Source organism: Scyliorhinus torazame, unplaced genomic scaffold, assembly GCF_047496885.1.
Source record: "Scyliorhinus torazame isolate Kashiwa2021f unplaced genomic scaffold, sScyTor2.1 scaffold_197, whole genome shotgun sequence".
NCBI lineage: Eukaryota > Metazoa > Chordata > Chondrichthyes > Carcharhiniformes > Scyliorhinidae > Scyliorhinus > Scyliorhinus torazame.
This window is the reverse complement of record NW_027307924.1, coordinates 348,221-358,393: the sequence shown is the minus strand read 5'-3', so window position 1 is coordinate 358,393 and position 10,173 is coordinate 348,221. Positions and strand designations below refer to the sequence as shown.

General features: G+C 53.9%; 1 long non-coding RNA gene across 2 annotated transcripts in view; it reads right to left on the bottom strand.

Annotated features, from left to right (window-relative positions):
• Positions 1–1,851: 1,851 nt before the first annotated feature.
• The window catches only part of LOC140405758 (uncharacterized), a 297,688-nt gene continuing 289,366 nt past the window's right edge, over positions 1,852–10,173 (bottom strand). For both annotated transcript variants that reach the window (XR_011938741.1, XR_011938740.1), the window contains exon 4: positions 1,852–1,999. This is a non-coding gene — a long non-coding RNA (uncharacterized lncRNA). The remainder of the gene's footprint in view (positions 2,000–10,173) is intronic.

Genomic DNA, 10,173 nt, shown 5'->3' with positions numbered 1-10,173 from the left:
TGTAATTGGGTAACGGGTGCTCCCTCAGTGTTGTAATTGGGTATTGGGTGCTCCCTAAGTGTTGTAATTGGGTATCGGGTGCTCCCTCAGTGTTGTAATTGGGTATTGGGTGCTCCCTCAGTGTTGTAATTGGGTATCGGGTGCTCCCTCAGTGTTGTAATTGGGTATTGAGTGCTCCCTCAGTGTTGTAATTGGGTATCGGGTGCTCCGTCAGTGTTGTAATTGGGTATCCGTTGCTCCCTCAGTGTTGTAATTGGGTATTGGGTGCTCCGTCAGTGTTGTAATTGGGTATCGGGTGCTCCCTCAGTGTTGTAATTGGGTATCGGGTGCTCCCTCTGTGTTGTAATTGGGTATCGGGTGCTCCGTCAGTGTTGTAATTGGGTATCGGGTGCTCCCACAGTGTTGTAATTGGGTATCGGGTGCTCCCTCAGTGTTGTAATTGGGTATCGGGTGCTCCGTCAGTGTTGTAATTGGGTATCGGGTGCTCCGTCAGTGTTGTAATTGGGTATCGGGTGCTCCCTCAGTGTTGTAATTGGGTATTGGGTGCTCCCTCAGTGTTGTAATTGGGTATCGGGTGCTCCCTCAGTGTTGTAATTGTAAAGCAGAGCGGCTGAAAGGGTCGCAGTCCTCAGCAATGGCAGAGAGCTGGATAGACACGATAGGTACAGGTGCTCCAGGAGGGACAGAGGTGCAGGAAAGGGGAGTTGCGTTTTTCATTAAGGGGAGCGTCACGGCAGCAGTCAAGAGATGAAATAACCGAGGAATCATCCAGCGATGTTTTGTGGGTGGAACCAAGGATGGGATGGTGACCTCATTGGGATTGTACCCAAACAGTCAACAGGAATTAGAAGCTGAAATATGCAGGGAGATTGGGGAAACTTGCAGGGTAGGGGGAGTCTGAGGGGGGGAGGGGGGACAGAGGGGGAAGACAGAGGGGGAAGAGGGTGGGGGGGGGAAGACAGAGGGGGAGAGGGTAAATACCAGTCCTGGAGTGAGCAGGGAGAGTGGGGGAGGGGAAAGTGTCGGATATCTATCAGGATTTGTTGGAGGCGGAGGAGACCCCGGTGGAGGAACTGAAGGGCAAGTGGGAGGAGTTAGGTGGGGAGTTAGAGGCGGGTCTGTGGGTGGACGCCCGCAGGGTTAATTCCTCCTCATCATGTGCCAGGCTCAGCCTAGTACAGTTTAAGGTGGTACACCGGGCACACATGAAGGTGGCGAGGATGAGCAAGTTTTTCGGGGTAGACGATAGATGTGCGAGAAGCCCAGCAAACCACGTCCACATGTTTTGGGCATGCCCGAAGCTTAGAGGGTTTTGCTCGAGCAATGTCCAAGGTGCTCGACACCCGGGCGGTGCCGAGTCCGGAGGTGGCGATCTTTGGAGTGTCAGAAGATCCCGGAGTACAGGGAGTGAAATAGGCCGACGTTCTGGCCTTTGCCTCCCTGGTAGCCCGGAGACAGATCCTTTTAATGTGGAGGCACTCGGAGCCCCCGAGCGTGGAGACTTGGCTCAGTGACATGGCTGGGTTCCTCAAGCTGGAGAAAATAAAGTTTGCCTTGAGGGGGTCAATGCTGGGGTTCTCTCGGAGGACGCAGCCGTTCGTCGACTTTCTGGGGGCGAATTAAAGTGTCGGCAGAAGCAGCACTCTGAAGGGGGGGGGAAAGTGCAATATGGTTAAGGGATGTACAGAAGGGGTTGGGTGGGAAATATCTCCTTTACTATGTTGATGGTTATGTTGTTATTGCTTTTGTTATTGTTATCAATAAAAATATATTTTTTTGAAACAACTAAACTGTTGCAGCGTTCGGCCGTGTTTATAAAATGGGTTTTATAAAACAGATTGGGGGCAGTCCCAGGATGTTGCTGTGCCTTTATTATTTCAATAATGCTTTGCTGTAATCAATTTCCAGCTTTCTCTTCCCGAGGAGAGTTGATTTTGAAGCTTGGACGACGCAAAGAGAATCCTTCCTCGGCGAGGAATCCTCAGACAGGAGTTCGAACCTGAGAGAAACAGAATAAATGTCAATGTGTCTTTGTGTGTCATTATTGGGGTTTCATTATTCTGATGGCTACTCAAGTGTTGGGCTCTTTTGTTTTTTTGGAAGCGGGGGGGTGGGGGGGGGGGTGCAGGAGTCTCAGTGTCTCTGGGGGGCGGGGGGGGGGGTGCAGGAGTCTCAGTGTCTCTGGGGGGCGGGGGGGGGGGTGCAGGAGTCTCAGTGTCTCTGGGGGGGCGGGGGTGGGGGGGAGAGGCAGGAGTCCGTGTCTCTGGGGGGAGTGGGAGACCGGTGACATTTTCACACTGAGGGTTGGGTGAGTTATTCCAGTGAACAAGATGTTGTGTGGGAACAGGAGGGAGCGCAGCCTCAGGTGATTAAGGAGGTGGAGTGTGGGAACAGGAGGGAGCGCAGCCTCAGGTGATTAAGGAGGTGGAGTGTGGGAACAGGAGGGAGCGCAGCCTCAGGTGATTAAGGAGGTGGAGTGTGGGAACAGGAGGGAGCGCAGCCTCAGGTGATTAAGGAGGTGGAGTGTGGGAACAGGAGGGAGCGCAGCCTCAGGTGATTAAGGAGGTGGAGTGTGGGAACAGGAGGGAGCGCAGCCTCAGGTGATTAAGGAGGTGGAGTGTGGGAGCAGGAGGGAGCGCAGCCTCAGGTGATTAAGGAGGTGGAGTGTGGGAGCAGGAGGGAGCGCAGCCTCAGGTGATTAAGGAGGTGGAGTGTGGGAGCAGGAGGGAGCGCAGCCTCAGGTGATTAAGGAGGTGGAGTGTGGGAGCAGGAGGGAGCGCAGCCTCAGGTGATTAAGGAGGTGGAGTGTGGGAGCAGGAGGGAGCGCAGCCTCAGGTGATTAAGGAGGTGGAGTGTGGGAGCAGGAGGGAGCGCAGCCTCAGGTGATTAAGGAGGTGGAGTGTGGGAACAGGAGGGAGCGCAGCCTCAGGTGATTAAGGAGGTGGAGTGTGGGAGCAGGAGGGAGCGCAGCCTCAGGTGATTAAGGAGGTGGAGTGTGGGAGCAGGAGGGAGCGCAGCCTCAGGTGATTAAGGAGGTGGAGTGTGGGAGCAGGAGGGAGCGCAGCCTCAGGTGATTAAGGAGGTGGAGTGTGGGAGCAGGAGGGAGCGCAGCCTCAGGTGATTAAGGAGGTGGAGTGTGGGAGCAGGAGGGAGCGCAGCCTCAGGTGATTAAGGAGGTGGAGTGTGGGAACAGGAGGGAGCGCAGCCTCAGGTGATTAAGGAGGTGGAGTGTGGGAACAGGAGGGAGCGCAGCCTCAGGTGATTAAGGAGGTGGAGTGTGGGAGCAGGAGGGAGCGCAGCCTCAGGTGATTAAGGAGGTGGAGTGTGGGAGCAGGAGGGAGCGCAGCCTCAGGTGATTAAGGAGGTGGAGTGTGGGAGCAGGAGGGAGCGCAGCCTCAGGTGATTAAGGAGGTGGAGTGTGGGAGCAGGAGGGAGCGCAGCCTCAGGTGATTAAGGAGGTGGAGTGTGGGAGCAGGAGGGAGCGCAGCCTCAGGTGATTAAGGAGGTGGAGTGTGGGAGCAGGAGGGAGCGCAGCCTCAGGTGATTAAGGAGGTGGAGTGTGGGAGCAGGAGGGAGCGCAGCCTCAGGTGATTAAGGAGGTGGAGTGTGGGAGCAGGAGGGAGCGCAGCCTCAGGTGATTAAGGAGGTGGAGTGTGGGAGCAGGAGGGAGCGCAGCCTCAGGTGATTAAGGAGGTGGAGTGTGGGAGCAGGAGGGAGCGCAGCCTCAGGTGATTAAGGAGGTGGAGTGTGGGAGCAGGAGGGAGCGCAGCCTCAGGTGATTAAGGAGGTGGAGTGTGGGAGCAGGAGGGAGCGCAGCCTCAGGTGATTAAGGAGGTGGGGCAGGAGGGAACACCCCCTCAGGAAGGGATTAAGGAGGTGGGGCAGGAGGGAACGTAGCCTCAGGTGATTAAGGGGCAGGAGGGAACGCAGCCTCAGGAAGGGATTAAGGAGAAGTGGGGAGCAGGAGGGGTCTGGTGTGTTTAATAAATTAAATAGTGGATTTGCACCTTCATTTCATTTAAACTCTCCCCATGTGGGTCAGGGTTTTGTAAGGGGGCGAACGGACCCCCCCCCCCCCCCCCCAGCTCTGTATCTACATTGGCAATAAAATGTGTAAACAACCAACCTGACCCGAGGATTAAGTATTTTATCCAGGGGGGATATTTTTGGGGAAGAATGTGTGGGGGGGAGGGGAGTATAATAGGGTTGAAAATATTTGGGGGGGAATATTTGTAGAAAAAAAAAATAACGGGGGGGCAATTTGAGGGGGGTATAAAATTGGGGGGGGGAAATAATTTTTGCCGGGGGGCAAATTTGATACAACAAGGAGCTGGTTACAGAACGGTGTCGCCTCCTTCAGCACGGCCTGGAGCCTGACACCAGGCTGTGGATGGTCCAGTCAAATCTGATATAACAAGGAGCTGGTTACAGAACGGTGTCGCCTCCTTCAGCACGGCCTGGAGCCTGACACCAGGCTGTGGATGGTCCTGCCAAATCTGATATAACAAGGTGCTGGTTACAGAACGGTGTCGCCTCCTTCAGCACGGCCTGGAGCCTGACACCAGGCTGTGGATGGTCCTGTCAAATCTGATATAACAAGGAGCTGGTTACAGAACGGTGTCGCCTCCTTCAGCACGGCCTGGAGCCTGAAACCAGGCTGTGGATGGTCCTGTCAAATCTGATATAACAAGGAGCTGGTTACAGAACAGTGTCGCCTCCTTCAGCACGGCCTGGAGCCTGACACCAGGCTGTGGATGGTCCAGTCAAATCTGATATAACAAGGAGCTGGTTACAGAACCGTGTCGCCTCCTTCAGCACGGCCTGGAGCCTGACACCAGGCTGTGGATGGTCCTGTCAAATCTGATATAACAAGGAGCTGGTTACAGAACCATGTCGCCTCCTTCAGCACGGCCTGGAGCCTGACACCAGGCTGTGGATGGTCCTGTCAAATCTGATATAACAAGGTTCTGGTTACAGAACAGTGTCGCCTCCTTCAGCACGGCCTGGAGCCTGACACCAGGCTGTGGATGGTCCAGTCAAATCTGATATAACAAGGAGCTGGTTACAGAACCGTGTCGCCTCCTTCAGCACGGCCTGGAGCCTGACACCAGGCTGTGGATGGTCCTGTCAAATCTGATATAACAAGGTGCTGGTTACAGAACGGTGTCGCCTCCTTCAGCACGGCCTGGAGCCTGACACCAGGCCGTGGATGGTCCTGTCAAATCTGATATAACAAGGAGCTGGTTACAGAACGGTGTCGCCTCCTTCAGCACGGCCTGGAGCCTGACACCAGGCTGTGGATGGTCCTGTCAAATCTGATATAACAAGGAGCTGGTTACAGAACGGTGTCACCTCCTTCAGCACGGCCTGGAGCCTGACACCAGGCTGTGGATGGTCCTGTCAAATCTGATATAACAAGGAGCTGGTTACAGAACGGTGTCACCTCCTTCAGCACGGCCTGGAGTCTGACACCAGGCTGTGGATGGTCCTGTCATATCTGATACAACAAGGAGCTGGTTACAGAACGGTGTCGCTTCCTTCAGCACGGCCTGGATCCTGACACCAGACTGTGGATGGTCCTGTCAAACTGATATAACAAGGTGCTGGTTACATCGCTCTCGACCTGGAAGGGGAGGGACTCGTCGATGGCGTGCATCGTGGCCTTTGCGATATCCGCTTTGATGCGGCTGAAGGCCTGGCGGGCCTCTGCCGACAGGGGAAAGACCGTGGACTAAATTAGCGGACGGGCCTTGTCCGCGTAGTTGGGGACCCACTGGGCGTAACAAGAGAAAAAGCCCAGGCAGTGTTTCAGGGCCTTGGAGCAGTGGGGGAGGGGGAACTCCATGAGGGGGCGCATGCATTCGGGGTCTGGGCCTATCACTCCATTTCGCACTACATTGCCGAGGATGACTAGACGGTCGGGGCTAAACACGCATTTAGAACATAGAACATAGAACGATACAGCGCAGTACAGGCCCTTCGGCCCACGATGTTGCACCGACATGGGAAATCAAAAAACAAAAGCCATCTAACCTACACTATGCCAGTATCATCCATATGCTGATCCAATAAACTTTTAAATGCCCTCAATGTTGGCGAGTTCACTACTGTAGCAGGTAGGGCATTCCACGGCCTCACCACTCTTTGCGTAAAGAACCTACCTCTGACCTCTGTCCTATATCTATTACCCCTCAGTTTAAGGCTATGTCCCCTCGTGCCAGCCATTTCCATCCGCGGGAGAAGGCTCTCACTGTCCACCCTATCTAACCCCCTGATTATTTTGTATGCCTCTATTAAGTCTCCTCTTAACCTTCTTCTCTCTAACGAAAACAACCTCAAGTCCATCAGCCTTTCCTCATAAGATTTTCCCTCCATACCAGGCAACATCCTGGTAAATCTCCTCTGCACCCGCTCCAAAGCCTCTACGTCCTTCCTATAATGCGGTGACCAGAACTGTACGCAATACTCCAAATGCGGCCGTACCAGAGTTTTGTGCAGCTGCAAATGCCTCATGACTCCGGAACTCAATCCCTCTACCAATAAAGGCCAACACACCATAGGCCTTCTTCACAACCCTATCAACCTGGGTGGCAACTTTCAGGGATCTATGTACATGGACACCTAGATCCCTCTGCTCATCCACACTTTCAAGAACTTTACCATTAGCCAAATATTCCGCATTCCTGTTATTCCTTCCAAAGTGAATCACCTCACACTTCTCCACATTAAACTCCATTTGCCACCTCTCAGCCCAGCTCTGCAGCTTATCTATGTCCCTCTGTAACCTGCTACATCCTTCCACACTATCGACAACACCACCGACTTTAGTATCGTCTGCAAATTTACTCACCCACCCTTCTGCGCCTTCCTCTAGGTCATTTATAAAAATGACAAACAGCAACGGCCCCAGAACTCATCCTTGTGGTACGCCACTTGTAACTGAATTCCATTCTGAACATTTCCCATCAACCACCACCCTCTGTCTTCTTTCAGCTAGCCAATTTCTGATCCACATCTCTAAATCACCCTCAATCCCCAGCCTCCATATTTTATGCAATAGCCTACCGTGGGGAACCTTATCAAACGCTTTACTGAAATCCACATCAGCTGCTCTACCCTCGTGTACCAGTTCAGTCACCTTCTCAAAGAACTCGATAAGGTTTGTTAGGCATGACCTACCCTTCACAAAGCCATGCTGACTATCCCTAATCATATTATTCCTATCTAGATGATTATAAATCTTGTCTCTTATAATCCCCTCCAAGACTTTACCCACAACAGACGTGAGGCTCACCGGTCTATAGTTGCCGGGGTTGTCTCTACTCCCCTTCTTGAACAAAGGGACCACTTTTGCTATCCTCCAGTCCTCTGGCACTATTCCTGTAGCCAATGATGACATAAAAATCAAAGCCAAAGGTCCAGCAATCTCTTCCCTGGCCTCCCAGAGAATCCTAGGATAAATCCCATCAGGTCCCGGGGACTTATCTATTTTCAGCCTGTCCAGAATTGCCAACACCTCTTCCCTACGTACCTCAATGCCATCTATTCTAATAGCCTGGGTCTCAGCATTCTCCTCCACAACATTATCTTTTTCCTGAGTGAATACTGACGAAAAATATTCATTTAGTATCGCTCCTATCTCTTCAGATTCCACACACAACTTCCCATCCCTGTCCTTGACTGGCCCTACTCTTACCCTAGTCATTCTTTTATTCCTGACATACCTATAGAAAGCTTTTGGGTTTCCCTTGATCCTACCACGCCAAATACTTCTCATGTCCCCTCCTTGCTCGTCTTAGCTCTCTCTTTAGATCCTTCCTCGCTACCTTGTAACTATCCATCGCCCCAACTGAAACTTCACACCTCATCTTCACATAGGCCTCCTTCTTCCTCTTAACAAGAGATTCCACTTCTTTGGTAAACCACGGTTCCCTCGCTCGACGCCTTCCTCCCTGCCTGACCTGTACGTACTTATCAAGAACACGCAGTAGCTGTTCCTTGAACAAGCTCCACATATCCAGTGTGCCCAACACTTGCAGCCTACTTCTCCACCTTATCCCCCCCAAGTCATGTCTAATGGCATCATAATTGCGCTTCCCCAGCTATAACTCTTGCCCTGCGGGGTATACTTATCCATTTCCATCACTAACGTAAACGTCACCGAATTATGGTCACTGTCCCCAAAGTGCTCAACTACCTCCAAATCTAACACCTGGTGTTTCTCCCTGTTGTATGTGAGATTCTGGGCGTTTGCGGTCTGGAGGAATTTGCGGAGGTTGGCGTCGTAGTCCTGCTGGTCGTGGCCGCAGATGATGATGTTGTCGAGGTACGGGAACGTGGCCCGCAAACCATCCCGGTCAACCATTCGGTCCATCTCCCGTTGGAAGACCGAGACCCTGTTAGTGACTCCGAATAGAGCCCTTAAAAAGTGATAGAGCCGCCCATCCGCTTCAAAAGCAGTGTATTTGCGGTCGCTCGAGCGGATGGATAGCTGGTGGTAGGCGGACTTAAGGTCCGCCGTGGAAAAGACCTTGTACTGTGCAATCCGATTGACCATGTCGGATATGCGGGGGAGAGGGTACGCATCCAGCTGTGTGTACCTGTTGATGGTTTGACTATAGTCTACGACCATCCTCTGCTTCTCCCCGGTCTTTACAACTACCACCTGGGCTCTCCAGGGACTATTGCTGGCCTGGATTATGTCTTCCCTCAGCAGCCGCTGGGCCTCTGACCGGATAAATGTCCTGTCCTGGGCGCTGTACCGTCTGCTCCTAGTGGCGACGGGTTTGCAATCCGGGGTGAGGTTCGCAAACAGGGACGGTGGGTCGACCTTGAGGGTCGCGAGGCCGCAGATAGTGAGTGGGGGTATAGGGCCGCCGAATTTAAACGTTAAACTCTGGAGGTTACACTGAAAATCCAACCCCAGGAGTGAGGCAGCGCAGAGGTGGGGGAGGACGTAAAGCTGGTAGTTCTTGAACTCCCACCCCTGCACCGTGAGGTTCACGATGTAGAACGCTTTGATCTCTATGGAATGGGACCCTGCCACCAGAACATTTTTTTGATTACTCGGGTGGATCAAAACAGCGTCTTACCGTATCGGGATGTATAAAACTCTCCGTGCTCCCAGAGTCGATCAGGCAGGTCTCGTACCCGTTTATAAATACTGTTGTTGTTGCTGTTTGGAGCCTTCGGGGCCGCGACTGGCCCAGGGTCACAGAAGCCAGTCGCAGTTGCTGCATTGGGGCGTTTTCTTCAGGCCCCGTGGGGCCGTCCATCCCGGGGTCCTTAGCCGTCAGCCAAGATGGCGGCTTCCACGGGTCGCACACGGTCGGGGGTGGACAAGGTGGCGCCGCCCATGGATCGCACGTTGCCAGAGGAGCACAAAATGGCGGCGCCCATCCCTCCCGCATGGAGTCCGGGACCCAAGATGGCGGCGCCGGTTGGCCGCACATGGATTGCTGGGAGGTGGGGGGGGGTTGAGTTTGGGGTTCTCCCCCGGAGATAGCGGCTACCTCCCGGGCCTGGAACACTGCTAAAAAGTGCCCCTATTTGCCGCACCATTTACAGGGGGCCGAGCGGGCCGGGCAGCACATTCGGGGGTGTTTCCCTTGCCCACAAAAGTAGCAGCGGGGCCCCCCTGGGTGATCTGCTGCTCTGGCAGCGCAGGCCTGTGGGGGGGGGGGCTGCCGCGCGGTCGGCGGCGTAGGCACGGGAGTTCTGCGATGCCACATCGAACGAGGCCGCGAGGGCCCGTGCTCTTTGAGGCCTAGTGTGTCTTTTTCCAGCAAGCGCTGGCGAATTTGGGACGAAAGCATACCTGCCACGAACGCATCTCAGACCAGCAGCTCTGTATGTTCGTTAGCCGAAACCGATGGGCAGTTGCAGTTTCTCCCCAGTATTAACAGCGCACTGTAGAATTCGTCCAGCGATTCCCCGGGGATTTGCCGTCTCGTCGCGAGCTGGTGGCGTGTGTAGACCTGGTTGACGGGGCTGACGTAGATTCCTCTCAGCATGGCGATCGCCGTCGGGGAATCGTCCGCGTCCTCTATGAGAGTGTAGATTTCCGGGCTCACACTGGCAGGACCTGCAGTTTCTGGTCTTCTGTAACTATGCCAGGGGCCGTTCGGAGGTATCCTTCGAACCACGCTAGCCAGTGTTTAAAAGTGCCCGCTG